Source organism: Capsicum annuum, chromosome 3, assembly GCF_002878395.1.
Source record: "Capsicum annuum cultivar UCD-10X-F1 chromosome 3, UCD10Xv1.1, whole genome shotgun sequence".
Taxonomy (NCBI): domain Eukaryota; kingdom Viridiplantae; phylum Streptophyta; class Magnoliopsida; order Solanales; family Solanaceae; genus Capsicum; species Capsicum annuum.
Window position 1 is genome coordinate 155,522,195 of NC_061113.1, and position 15,771 is coordinate 155,537,965.

Consider the following 15,771-nt stretch of genomic DNA (forward strand, 5'->3'; position numbering starts at 1 on the left):
CTAAAGATAAAACCTTTATGTGGAATGATTTGCTTGAATGTGTAACTTGCATGCATAATTGATAAAATACTTGTGTAATTGTCTCTTAATAATAGATATGGCATCAAAAAGAATAATTGCTGACTTGAACAAAGGAGAAAAACTAAATAGAGACAACTACGATATTTGGAGTCATAAGATGTGGTTTGTACTTGAAGAGCAAAACGCTCTTAAAGGTATTAACTATGTCTTAAGTCTACTAGAAGAGGGCAATAATGCATAACTAGAAGAGAACTTAAGGCTTAAAAGGCTTGGAAAAAGATAGATTCCATTACACGTGAAATCATTGTAAGTTCTGTGGTTGATGACCTCATACATGAGTATAAGTAATTTCCTACTGCCAATGACATATGGGCGCACTTAAGAGGAATATATGGGGGTACTTTTGTGACTGCCTCAGATAGCTGACTATCAAATTTGACACTTACAAGAAATGTCATGATCAGAACATCAAACAACACCTTAGGGTGATATCGAATATGATAGCTCAACTCAAAAGTGATGGTTATGTTCTCTCGGATGAGCAGTAGGTTCAGGAAATGATCCGATGTCTCCCCAATAGTTGAGAAGACCTGAAGGTCAACTTAACCCACAATGACAGTATCAAAACTTTTTCTGATGTAGAATATCACGTTGAACTTAAAGATGAGCGGCTTAGTGCTGCTAAAGCTGCTTCTAATGCCTTTATTGTAGAATCAAGTAGTAAGAACTCTTCAGGATTCAAGCATAAGAAGAAGTGTAAAAATAATGAGAAGGGTAAAAAGATGGAAGGACCCTCTGAGAAAAAGAACAAGCCAAATTCCAAGAAGGGGAAAATCTTTTTCAAGAAGAAAGACATGAGCAAGATGAAGTGCTACAATTGCCAAAATCTGGGTCATTTTGCTCGTGAATGTCTTGAAGAGAAAAAGGTAGCATTTCTAAATACATCTCTAAGTGCTACATATGTTTCTAGCACTTTTTTATTAACTGAATCTTATGCTATGTGGATTCTAGACTCGAGAGCCACCGACCATGTGAGTAGAGATAGAGAAGCATTTATAGAGTTCCATCGAGTTTAACCTGGATCAAGGTGGATCTATGTTGGAAATAATGCAAGACTTGAAGTCAAATGGATTGGAACTTGTAAAGTAGATATGCGTGGAGGATGGTTTTTAATGTTTCATGACGTCCTATATGCTCTAGAAATTCGATGAAACTTAGTGTTTGTGTCTATTCTTTTAGGTGTTGGTTTCATTTGTTCTTTAGTAGTAATTGTGTAAGAATTACTTTGGATAATGTTTTTTATGGTTTTGGACATCGTTATGATCGGTTTATGGTTTTAGATTGTAATCCTTCAACTTATGACTATTATGTTGACCGTTGTGTAATGTCAAGTTATTTTAGTAATAATGATGATGATATAATCACATTGTATTCTAGATTGGGTCATATAGGGCAAGATCGAATGAATAGATTGGCAAAGGAAGGACATCTAGGTTCTTTCTAAGAAATTGAAATACCAACTTATGAAAATTGTCTTGCTGGAAAGATTACACATAAACCATTTGAGAAGGCTGAAAGAGCCCAAATCCCATTGCAATTAATTTATTCTTATATCTATGGTCCAATGAATGTGAGGGCAAGGACTGGTGCTTCTTATTTCATTACATTCACTGACGATTGCACGTGCTTTGGTTATGTCTATTTGATATCTCATAAATTAGAAGCACTTGAATGCTTCAAAAGATATATCAATGAAGTTTAGAATTAATTAGACAAAAGTATAAAGACATTAATAACCGATAGAGGACATGAATATCTGTCAAAACAGTTTGAAGAACTGTGTATTGAAAAAAGGCATTATTAGACAATTGACTACCCCTTATACACCTAACACACAATGTATAGGTTTGTTGAAGGATTTTCTTCAATTTCATCACCCTTAACAAATCAACACACAAAGTCCAAGTTTAAATGGAATGATTCATGAAAAAGGAGTTTCCAAGATCATAATAATAAGTTAGCTTCTACACCCTTATTAGTAATTCCAGAAGGCACAAAAGGGTATGCAGTGTATTGTGATACTTCACGAATTGTCTTATGATGTGTATTGATGCAACATAGTAATGTAATAGCTTATACATCAAAACAATTGCAGCCACATGAGAAAAATTATCCAACACATGATGTTGAGTTAGCAGCAGTTATATTTGCTTTAAAGATATGGCACCACTACTTGTATGGGATTCATGTAGACATATATACCGACCATAACTATTTGCAATATATCTCTAGCTAGAATAACCTAAATTTAGGCAACGAAGTTGGCTTGAGCTACTAAAAGACTATACTGTTGATATCTTGTATCATCTGGGGAAAACAAATATGGTAGCTGATGCTTTGAGTTGTAAGACAACGGCTAGCATTTATTGGTAGTCATTGGAAAGGAATGGAATAACTAAGGATCTAAACCGAATAGCTAATTTTGGGATTTTCCTTCTTGAAAGTCCAGATAAGAAGGTTATTATGCACGATACAACAGAATCTTCATTAGTAACTGAAGTGAAAGAGAAGCAGTATGAAGATCCTAATCTATTACAGCTTAAGGAGAATGTACAATGTGGTATGATAGAGGTATTTAAGATTACACAAGAGGGATTACCTTGGTGCATAAATAGATTGTGTCTACCTAATTATAACGCCCCAATTTTCTTGAATCAAAATTCCACACGGTGCTCATGATCCCGAAGGACCACAAGCTAACCCTTTTCTGATATTTGTACCTGAGTACTACATAATATATTGAAATAAACACAAAAAACTGGCGAAAACTTGCCCTAAGGTTCAAATATCTAAAAATACTCAATACTAAAAATTGAATACTAATACATCTATCCGAAAAGCCTCTAACTGTATGAACAGTGGAGTTGATGGGACATGTCCCCAACTTACTCCATCAAATGAAAATTAACTAAGTCTAATGCCATAATAAAATAAGGACCATCCTCGAATGAAGAGGACTCACTGCTACGTCTACTACTGCTGACTGAGTCTGGACTGCTAAGGGTGCTCTGGATCTCGCACTTTGGAACATATGGTATAAGACACCATAGTACAAGAAAGAAGTATGCATCAGTACTTTGAATGTACTAGTATGCTAGATGAGTTAAGGATAAATATAAGGGCTTATGCATGAACATAGCTTAACTTAATAACATGAGAGTACTGAATGAGGACATATAGAAGAATGCACAAACAAAAACTGGAATCGCAGTAACACTGATTATGAACTTTGAATATTGGTTTCTGAATACTGACTTACTGATGACTGAGTCTACTACTACTGATGTCTGAGTTTACTAATACTAAGAGACAGAATAACTAAGTCTATTGAGATTGATGTCTAATCTTGCTGATATCGATACTGATTTATTATATTTGAGATCAAGCTTATATAACGAGTGACCTCTGATTTTACTCGTAATGATGCATGATACTTGATAAACTGAATCTGAGATTAAGCCTATATAATGGGTGACCGCTAAGTCTACTGATAATGAATATTATTGTCTGAATCTGAGATCAAGCCTATATAATGGGTGATCTCTAAGTCTACTGATAATAAATATTATTGTCTGAATCTGAGATCAAGCCTATATAACGAGTGATCTTTGAGTCTACTAATAATGAATATAATTTTCTGAATCTGAGATCAAGCCTATATAGCGGGTGATCTCTGAGAGGTACGCAAACTTTGTATAATGGGTGACTCCTCAGCTGAATTCTTTTACTGAGACTGAATCTGAAACTGAGACTGTGGGAGGTAGTCATCTAACCGACATGCCCCTTCTAGCTTCTTTGGGGTCCAACCTGTAACCCCAGTTAGAAGGATGTCAGTACCGTGCCATGGGTAAAGACACTTCTCTCTGAACCAAGGATGACATACCTAATATAATGAGTGATACCTGGTTGGAGCCAAGCCTAATATAACGGGTAACTTCGGGGAGGTAGTCACGCCTAATATGATGGGTGACTTCTCATCCTGTGCTGGCTACACAGTTCTAGAGTATAGGGATTATTATTAATGACTCTGCCTAAAATAATAGGGAAGCCATCACCCCTTCCCTCACTCGGTGTTGAATCCTACTCCTAACTGAATAGACACTAAACTGATTCCTAGACTATTCTGGACTAAGCTTAATCTGTTACTGGTCATCTTGCTTGACTAAGCTGATTTAATTTACTTGGTTCCATTATCTGATGAAATACTACTAAATTCTTGTTAGCTTACTGAGTGTCACTGAAGTCTGAACTGAATACTGGATACTACTGAATACTATTGAATCGAAACTCAATACTGAGTTGGATTAGACTGATACTAAGACTAAATTTAACTAGTACTGAGATTACTAAATTATCTTAAGTTTTGTATTGGCTGAATTCTACTTATCATAGCACTACTGAAATTATCTTGACACTGACTCAGTTCTAGACACGTAGCTAAATTTTTGGGTATAAATACCTCCAGGACTTGATAGCATAAATAAATTAGACAGGACCACACTTCAGTATCATGACAATGGACTTTCATTCACAACACAATCAATACGATATCTCATCAATCACTTGAATGTCATAAACATGTAAATGTATAGGGAACGCATACTAATACCTTATAGTTGTTCAATAAGGAATACACATGGATAAGAATGCATGCAACTTATCATAATACATTTACTAAGGCATTTCAACAAACGCTTGGCAAGAACTAGTTATCACAAAATTGGGGATTTCATGCTTAACATATTAAATAGGCACTATTATCTTTACTTAAACATTCTATCAAACATATGGGGAGCATGCTTTAGTTATACCATAGATTCTATACTTAATCAGCATGAATACATCAATATCATGCAACTTGAAGAGGATTTATCATGAACATCATACAATTCATCATATACTAGAATCAACTCTTCAAAATTGGTAGTCTAAATAATGAATTAAGACACAACAATACAAAATCATGAACTCTAATACACATATATCATGAAATCTCATAAATACGTAAACCTCAAAATTTTAAAAAGGATTCTTGAACTTCTTGGGTGGAAGGAACCCAAGAATCAGCATCTAACATACCTTACTACTTAATCCTCAGAAGATTAATGGTGAAACCTTGATGATTCGGGTCTTGATTTTGGAACCCTAGATCATGTTCTTGAGAAAAATTACGAGAAAACAACAATATTTAGGATTAATGTGGCTAAATATCATGTTAAGGAGTATATATAGGGGTAGCAAAATAACCGTTTTTCCCTTGGAATTAAAATCTAAAACTGGAACGCCGATAAAAGCTTCTTTGTGATGCAGTGGAATCACGATGAGCTATTAGAAATTGAAAACTCTAAAATTAAGCCTTGTCGCTATGCACCATAATCATGGAGGCTCACTGGATTTTGACGATTTACATTTTGGCTGGCTCCGCGATGCGCTAAAGTGCCAGGTGGTACACTGTATTACTAAAATGGCTCTAACTCTTTGCGCGAGTGTCGAATTTCAACGAATTTTGTATAGATGGAAAGATTATTCAATTTCCTATATGATAAAAAGTAAAAATATTAAAAATTATACATGTAATAAAATATATTCATCTTTGAAGCAAGAACGTTGATGTTCTAGAGATGAATTTGAACTAGGAAAAGGGTGGGGTATTATAATGTCTCCCTCTTGGGAATATTCATCCTCGAATGAGACTAATTAAGCTGAGAATGCTAGCAAACTAAACTTACTTACTAGACATGAGCATGATAAACATGACTATATGACTGGAACTACTGATATACTGAGATTTCATACTAAGCATGCATATCTGATGCATGGAATACACAACTGAAGCTACTCATAGTTGAATTCTCATAATGGACATGCATATCTGATGCATGGATTCTTGACTGAGTTGTTCTCATGAATGCATGATTGAATACACTGATAAGCTGAGCTTTTCTACTGAACATGCATATCTAATGCATGAATACTTGACTGAACTGACTTTTGAATGCTTGACTGATTATGCAATGATAACGGATGAAAACATCTGAAAATGCAACTAAATGTTTTAAAAAATTGAAAACATCTGGGAATCATGGGGTATCTCCCCCTTGAGACACTATGTCCCTCTAAGAATGTTTACTTCACTGAAATATTGAGGTGATGCACAAGGCACCTACGAATTGGATTATAACTGAACCTCGGAGAGCTGAAACTAATGCATAACTCATGAACTAAACTTATCTTGCAACTACTAGGACTTTCCACCTTGGAATAGTTATCTTCCCTTGAGATTTTAGATAACATGACTAGATAGAAAGATGAGAAAAACTACATAGATCTGACTTTCTGACTGCTAAACTGATTTGCTGGCTTTACTTATTAACTCATGTTAAAACTTATACTTAACTAAAGTACTTCTTCTTCAGTCTTTCAACTATATTCTCCTCTTTAGCTTCAAGTCATCACCATAAGTCTAAGAACACTTTACTAAACTCTGAATTGAACTATAATCAATCTACTCTAGAGTCTGGGGCATAATAATGCATAGGAATGATAAACTTATTTGGAAAGTCTGCACCTGAAAGTACAAAACTCTCTGTTAATACTATCTTCTGGAATACAACTCTTAATATTCTTTAGTTTCTACCATCATCGTCATAGACCTACACTCTTTTTCGACACATGTTTGTCTTGCTAAACATATCATCTGCTTTTTTTCCTTCATCAACTACTAGGATCACACTTCCTAACTCACATCTATACCTTCACACTTAGTTTCTGATCAGTAACCTTAAATTCTTGCATGCACTGTTCAAGCCTACAAATTTACCTCTTATACAACTATCCCCATGAATAAATAATTTGCTCAATATGGTTAACGCTATCCCAACTTTACTACTGCTAAACTCCTTGGTTCATGCTTTTAAATCTAGGTCATATGCTATCATAGGATTCTAAGAAAGGATCTGATAGAATACTGTTGAGCCTGTGGGTGATCCCATTACTGTCTGCAGAGACGGTCTGAGAAATCCCTATCTCTAGGACTTTGAGCTTCACTATTTCTATTACCATGAAGTTAAGGTAGAATTGACATGAGTGGAGCATACAGAGAATCTACATAACTTTATTAGAGGACCTTTATGTAGCGCAATCTGAGACATGTAAAAAGGAAAACTTTTTCAAAGACATCTTATAGCCTCTTGTACATAAATGTGGAATGCAACACACCCATGCACAGGACTCTATTAGATGCGGGTTTCAAACTTCCTAGGATACTATTGAACCTTAGGCTCTAATTCCAAGTTTGTAACATCCTAATTTTCTGGAACTGGAATGCCACACGGTGGTCATAATCCCGAAGTACCACAAGCTAACCCTTTTCTGATATATGTAACTGAGCACTACAAAATATACTAAAATAAATAAGGAAAACTGGCAGAAACTTTCCATAAGATTCAAATATCTAAAAATACTCAATACTAAAAACTGAATACTAATACATATGTCTGAAAATCCTCTAACTATCTGAACTGTGAAGTTGATGGGACATGTCCCCATCTAACTCCATCTATTAAAAATAAATTGAATATAATGCCATACTAAAATAAGGATCATCCTAGAATGAAGAGGACTCAGTGCTACATCTACTGCTGCTGACTGAGTCTAGACATCTAAGAGTGCTCTGGATCTCGTGCTTTAGAACCTATGGTATAAGACACCATAGTGCAAGAGAAAATTATGCATCAATACTGTGAATATATTGGTATTCTAGATGAAGTAAGGCTAAATGCAAAGTCTTATGCATGAACATAGCTTAACTGAATAACATGAGAGTACTAAATGAGGACATATGCATGAATGCACACACAAAACCAAGAATCGCAGTAACACTGAATACGAACTCTAAATATTGGTTTTCGAATACTGACTTACTGATGATTGATTATACTAGTACTAATGTCTGAGTTTACTAATAGTGAAAGATAGAATAACTGAGTCTATTGAGATTGATGCCTAATCTTGCTGATACTGATACTGATTTATTATAACTGAGATCAAGCCTATATAATGGTTGACCTCTAAGTTTACTGGTAATGATGTCTAATATTGATAAACTGAATTTGAGATCAAGCCTATATAACAGGTGACCTCTAAGTCTTACTAATAATGAATATGATTGTTTGAATCTATGATTAATCCTATATAACGGGTGATCTCTGAGTCTATTGATAATAAATATGATTATCAAAATTTTAGATCAAGCCTATATAACAGGTGATATCTGAGTCTACTAATAATGAATATGATTGTATGAATCTGAGATCAAGCCTATCTAATAGGTGATCTCTGAGAGGTAGTCAATCCTAGTATAATGGGTGACTCCTTAGCTGAACTCTTTTACTGAGACTGGATTTGAAACTGAAACTGTTGGAGGTAGTCATCTAACTGACATGCCCCTTCTAGCTTCTTTGGGGTCCAACCTGTAACCCTAGTTGGAAAGGTGTCAGTACTGTGCCACGGGTAAAGACACTTTTCTGTGAACTAAGGATGCCATGCCTAATATAATAGGTGACACCTGGTTGGAGCCAAGCCTAATATAACGGGTGACTCCGAGAAGGTAGTCAAGCTTAATATAACGGGTGACTCCTCATCCTGAGCTGGCTATGTAGTTCTGGAGTGCAGGGATTGTTATTAACGACTCTGCCTAAAATAATAGGGAAGCTATCATCCCTGCCCTCTCTCAGTGTTAAATCCTACTCCCACCTGAATAGACACTGGACTGATTCCTAGATTGTTCTAGACTAAGATGAATCAGATACTGGTCATCTTACTTGACTGAGCTGATTGAATTTACTTGGTTCCTTTATCTGACAAAATGTTACTGAATTCTTGTTAGATTTCTGAGTTTCACTAAAGTTCAAATAGAATACTAGATAGTACTGAATACTATTGAATCGAAATTGAATACTGAGTTGGATTAGACTAATACTGAGACTGAATTGAACTAGCACTAAGATTACTGAATTTTCTTAAGTTCTGTACTGTTGAATTCTACTGATCATAGCACTACTGAAATTATCTTGAGACTGACTTGATTCTAGACATGCAGCTAAATTTTTGGGTATAAATACCTCCATGACTCGATAGCATAAATAAATAAGACAGGACCATACTTGAGTATCATGTCAATGGACTTTCATCCACACCACAATCAATACAATATCTCGTCAATCACTTGAATGTCATAAAAATATGTAAATGTATAGGGAATGTATACTAATACCTCATAGTTGTTCAATAAGGATCACACAAGGCTATGAATGCATGCAAATTATCATAATAAATTTACTAAGGCATTTCAACAAACCTTTGGCATGCAATAGTTATCACAAAATTGAGGATTTCATGCTTAACATTTTAAATAGGCACTATTATCTTTACTTAAGCATTCTATCAAACATATGGGGAGCATGCTTTGGTTATACCACAGATTCTATACTCAATCATCATGAATACATCAATATCATGAAACTTGAAGAGGGTTTATCATGAACATCATACAATTCATCATATACTAGAATCAACTCTTGAAATTGATAGTCTAAATCATGAATTAAAATACAACAATACAAAATCATGAACACTACTACACACAAATCATGAAATATCATAAATACGTAAACCTCAAAATTTTGAAAAGGATTCTTGAGCTTCTTGGATGGAAGGAACCCAAGAATCAACATCTAACATACCTTACTACTTGATCCTCAGAAGATTAATGGTGAAAACTTGATGATTGGGGTCTTGATTTTGGAACCCTAGCTCTTGTTCTTGCAATAAATTTAGAGAAAACAATAATTTTTGGGTTTAATATGACTGAATCTCGTGTTAAGGGGTACATATAGGGGTAGCAAAATGATCATTTTGCCCTTAGAATTAAAATCTGAAAATAGAACATCGATAAAAGCTTCACCGTGATGCATTGGAATCACAGAGAGCTAATACATCATAATCACGGAGGCTCACTAGATTTTGACGATTGTTATTTTGGCTAGCTCCGCAATGCACTAAAGTTCAGGTGGCACACTGTCTTACTAAAATGGATCTAACTCTTTGTTCGAGTATCGGATTTAGGTGAATTTGGTATCGATGAAAAGCCTATTCAATTTCCTACATGATAAAGAGTCAAAATCTTAAAAATATCACATGGAATAAAATATATTCATCTTTGAATCAAGATCTTTGATGTTCTAGAGACAAATTTATACTAGGAGAATGGTGGGGTATTACACTAATGTAGATGGCATAAGAAAGAGGTTATAACAGAGGCACATCATTCAAGATATTCCATCTAACCAGGTTTAACTAAAATGTATCATGATTTTAAATAAATGTATTGGTGGGATAACGTGAAGAAGAACATTGCAAAATTTATAGCCCAATGTCCAAATATTCAAAGAGTTAAAGTAGAGCATATAAATCCTGGGGGTTATATGTAACATATAGATCTTCCAATTTGGAAGTAGGACATGATCAACATGGATTTCAGCACTGGTTTTCCTCGTGTATCTCAAAAGTTTGATTCCATATGGGTAATAGTTGATAGACTTACCAAATCTACATATTTACTACCGATTAAGAACATTTACACAGTTAAAGAGTATGAAAAATTGTACATTAAAGAAATTGTTTGACTTCATAGGGTACAATCTCTATATATCAGATAGGGGAGCTTAATTTATTGCAAATTTTTGGAAGTCTTTTTAGAGAAATTTAGGAACATAAATGAATTTAAGAATAGCTTTTCACCCTCAAAGAGATAGACAAGTAAAACGTATAATTCAAATATTTGAAGAAATGCTACGATCTTGTGTATTGAACTTTGAAGGTAGTTGGGATGATCATTTACCTCTTATATCATTCACCTACAAAAATAGCTATCATTCAAGTATAAAAATGGCATCATATGAAGCTTTATATGAAAGGAAGTGCAGATCACCAATTAGATGGTTTAAAGTTGTTGAAAAGGCCTTGTTTAGGCCAGATCTTGTTCATCAAGCTATGGATAAAGTTAAATTGATCCAACAGTGGCTAAAAATATCCACAAGTCAACACAAATCATGTGTGGATATTAGAAGAAGGGGGCTAGAGTTTGCTATAGGTTATTGAGTATTCCTGAAGATGTCACCAATGAATGGAGTAATGAGATTTGGTAAGAAAGAGAACCTAAGTCCACATTATATAGGACCTTATAAAATTATTTTAAGTTTGGTCCAAGTAGAATATGAGTTAGATCTACCCCAATATCTCTCAAAGTTCATTTGGTGTTTCATGTCTCAATACTTCAAAAATGCGTAGGAGATCCATCACATTTTATTCCTACTGAAGATATACAAGTTACAAAAGATCTCACCTATGAAGAAATGCCTATTTCTATTCTAGATTAAAAATTTAAGAAGTTAATAAAGAAGGAAATATCTTCTTTAAAATTACTTTGGAGGAACCAACAAGTAGAAGAGATCACATGGGAAGCTGAGGAAGCAATGAAATCCAAGTACCCTTATTTATTTGAATTCGAAGAGGGGGTCCAAGACCCTTAATCAGAGTAATAACAAGTAAGTATAATATACAAATATTATGTTGTAATATAAATATTATGCTTAGGATTAAACTTTTTGGTTAGATAATTATGCTGACATTCTATGATAAATGTTCCTAAGGGGGTGGATGTAAAACCCCGTATTTTGTGTGTACTTATTCTACTTACATAGGCCACCTTTTATATGGGTAATGGACTAGTTTGGTATATGAGTATTGATAGTTTAAAATGGGTTTATAGATACAACCCATACCTTTTAATGTGATTCCACCAAGTTAACATCGATAGAACTATTTAACTTGGGATCGTATGATAGCATTTGAGTCTAAATAACAAAGTGACCAAGTGTGTATAAGTTTTATGTTAAACCAAATTGACTAAGAAGTAAATATGGAATAAAATATTGAGGTGCTTGCTTAACTTAATTAAGATAGTAGAAGAGTCACCTACTTGAGCTTTCTGGATAAAGTTAATGGACCCAAGGATATGGATCATATTTGGGCCTATATTAATGTACTCATTTGGGCCTAAATGGTTCACATGCCCAACATCAAAATCTTTAAATGTTCAATCTAATTGATCCTAATAAAGAATCAAGCAAGTAGGCACATGAGCATCTTGATCCCTTAAGTAGGTGCATCACCTACTTAGGCTAATTTGTGGCTGAAAATGGACTTTAAAAAAGAGGTTCTAGAGGTCTCAATATAAGATCAATATAGCTGGTTTTTTTACTCACTTTAACATAATTTTCACCCTTCTTACTCCTATTTTCTCCCTTTTTCATCAAGTCTTAGAGAAGCAGCCCTAAAATTCCTTCTAGGGTTCTTGAAGAAACCCTGACCTTTGCAAGCCAAGTTAAGTTAAAACACTTATGGTTTTAGCTTAATTCTCCTATGAAATATTATTAAAATATTCTAGTCATGCTTAATTATAAGTACAAGGCAGAATATAAACAAGCTAAATGCTCACCTTTCTTTCTTATTAAGAGACTTTCTTTTCTTTTTTGATTTAAATCTGAAGGAAAGTTCAAGTTCTTGAAGAGTTAAAGTTAAAAGGATAAGTTGAAGAAAATTAAGATAAGGTGACTGTTCCATTTTGTCCTCCATATGTAGGGATTTGGGTAAGGAATTATAGATATGTAGTTATTAAGAACTCAAGCGATAATGAGTTCAATATTTTGGTTGCTACAATAAAGGAAATTTGGAGCTTCTTTGTGGATTGTTTTATAACTATATGTTGTGGACTAGGGTTGATTTTAGGTAAATGTAGAGTTATTTGTATTGAAATATATAAGAAGGGTGTAGTAGTACGCCGTTGAACTAAGGGTTGTATATGCTTATTGCCTATTCTAGTTTATATAATATTTTGAGGGTGTAATGAGACAAAGTTTTTTTTGGGGATCTTATAAGAATCTATATGATATATGGATGTAATTGGAGGAGAAAAGGGTTAAAATAACCCTCTTTAATATGGTAAATTATGGGATTATTATGAGGCTACTATTTTTATAAAGTTAAGTATCCCAAATGTGTTTGCAGTTACTAATACTACTATTACCATATGCTTTATTATAGATAAGTAATTGAAAGAAAGGAGGTTAATTCAGGTTAATATTGGAGTTGTACAGCAATGTAAGGTTATTCTATTTTGTACTCTTTGGCATGAAATCGAACACGTCTCACAAAGTAAGCTTCCAAAGTTCTCCAATAGCCAATCATATATATTGGCAATGGATGATCTCTGGTGTAGCTAACGACCTTGTTCCAACTCTTTACTATGTTCAAACACCTCAATACATACTTATATCAAGTCAGCATGCCTACCTTCACTAGAATGTTTCAGGAGTTCTCCATTTAGTCAAATAATACCCATGTGTTATTTCAGCTCCTAAACAGTTCATTCGTGTGAAAACCACTCTCTACCTCCATGTTATTGCTTTAAGTGTTTATTCACATGACTCTTACTGGTAGATTATTGTTCTAAGTACAATAATGTTATGACCACCAAAGAAACAATTTCAAAGTTTAAATAAACTAACGCAAATATGAATTAAACAAGTGGCAGCTCAGGGGCATAATCCTAGCATGGGTTGATCCTAATATATTATATGTGGGTGGAAGATCAAGGGTAAAATACTAGCATGGGCCAATCCCAATTTGTATACATATGTGTGGCAGCTCTGGGCATAACCCTAGCATAGGTCGATACCAATTAGTGCTATAACTGATCAGCTATCCATTTGTATCACAGTTTACAGAGATTATAAAGTAAGAAAGATAAAATGAAGAAAAAAATGTAATGTACATGATCCCACAAGTATATGTAACGACTGCCTATTAGCACTATTTGTACACTTGTACCTGATTTTTTGAGCTCTTATTTTAAGTGTAATTACTTTTAGCCTTACAAATTCAGTACATATTTTTGTACTGACGTCCCTTATGAGGGACTTGCATTTTATGCTGCAGGCACAGGTGCTTCAACTAAGACACCTTATCAATTGAAGCACAAGATATATAGTGTCTATTAGTGAGCTTCAGATTAATTTGGGACTTTTTGTATCTATTACATATGTTTTGGTATTATACAGTAGTTAAGAGTAAGGCGAGGGTTTGTATCAACCTTAGCTAAAACTATGTATCTTTAGAGGCTTTGTAGACCGATGTAAAGTAAATCATGGTATTGTCTTAACTTTTAGATGTTGTGAACTCAACTTCGAAGTCTTATATATATTGTTTTGTTCTTACCTACATGGTTTATTCTCATTGATGCATTCTATCCATCTGCGACAGAACCTTTGGTTTTAATATTTACATTTCTAAGATGTATAAGGTCATAGGTTGGTACTCTTGGGCCTTTACGGCTAGGAGTGCCTATCCACCCTAATGGGATTTGAGGCGTGATATTTAAATAGCTTTAAATAGTTATAGTAATGAAATTGAGAACGTATTACAAATTTATTGCAATTTTCTTTGTCTATTTTTTGATATTGAATTGTTTTGTTTGTCAGCATCTTGAAAAACTACCCATTTTTAATGCTAGTATGTTTTTTGTCAGTTAAAGTGTGATGATCATGATGAACTTAAACCTATATGAATTATTATATATAATAGTTTAACGAAATTTGGCAAAATGAATTAAATTGAGTAAACTAGTATACTCCATTATCATGAAACTATACTAAAACCTTGAATACATGTTTGATGAAATGCCTCAGTGTATAGTCATAGGCATTACATTCCCTATGATAGATGGGTGATGGTTATTAAAAGTATCAGTAGTCATTCAATAGAATTTAAGGGACTAGAAAAAGTAAAATATGGGGTGGTTCTTGAATGTTGGAGAATTATATGGAATAATACAGAGAGAAATGTAAAAAGTGTTTAAAAATAATTTAAAAAAGGACTATAAAAAGTTTACTCGATCTAGTAAATTAAGTATGGGGTCGTCCTACTTAATGCACTAGCCATATTTTGTAGTTACTAATTCTCTATTTTAATAGAACAATGTCAAATTTCAGTCAACCAAAGGGAAAGAGAAATGTCATACAATTCCAAATGAGGAAAAGAGTATGCAGTAATTAGGAAGTCAACACCCATCTTAGCCAACCGTTTTATTTGTTGTACGTGCAAGAGTGGTAATAGTGAAATTTTGTATAATATAGGTGATTAAAGAGGGCAAGAACTCTTAAGAACTTTCACCCAAGATATATAGCTTGTTGAGTCATAGGTTAGTGAGGCTAAGCTAAGGTAGAGTTTCTTGACATATGGCAAAAAATGCACATGATGGGGTTGAATTTTGGATTTGTAAATCTAGGATAATGCAACTTAAGCTTGATCAAAAAGTACAATGCTAACAAAAAGACATTAGTGGATGAGACAATGTCTAATATCAAGGTAAGATAGAGTAGTAGTTTGATGCTGACAGGTTGTCTATGTCATGGCCAAACTAACCAAATCATACGTGAACCTACTCTGATCCACCTAGATAGGAGAACCCTTACCACCCCATTGATAGACATGCGGAAGTCATCAATAATTAAGTAATTCATTATTTATTACAACTTTGTTACAAATATTTAAATATAAAATTAATACTTT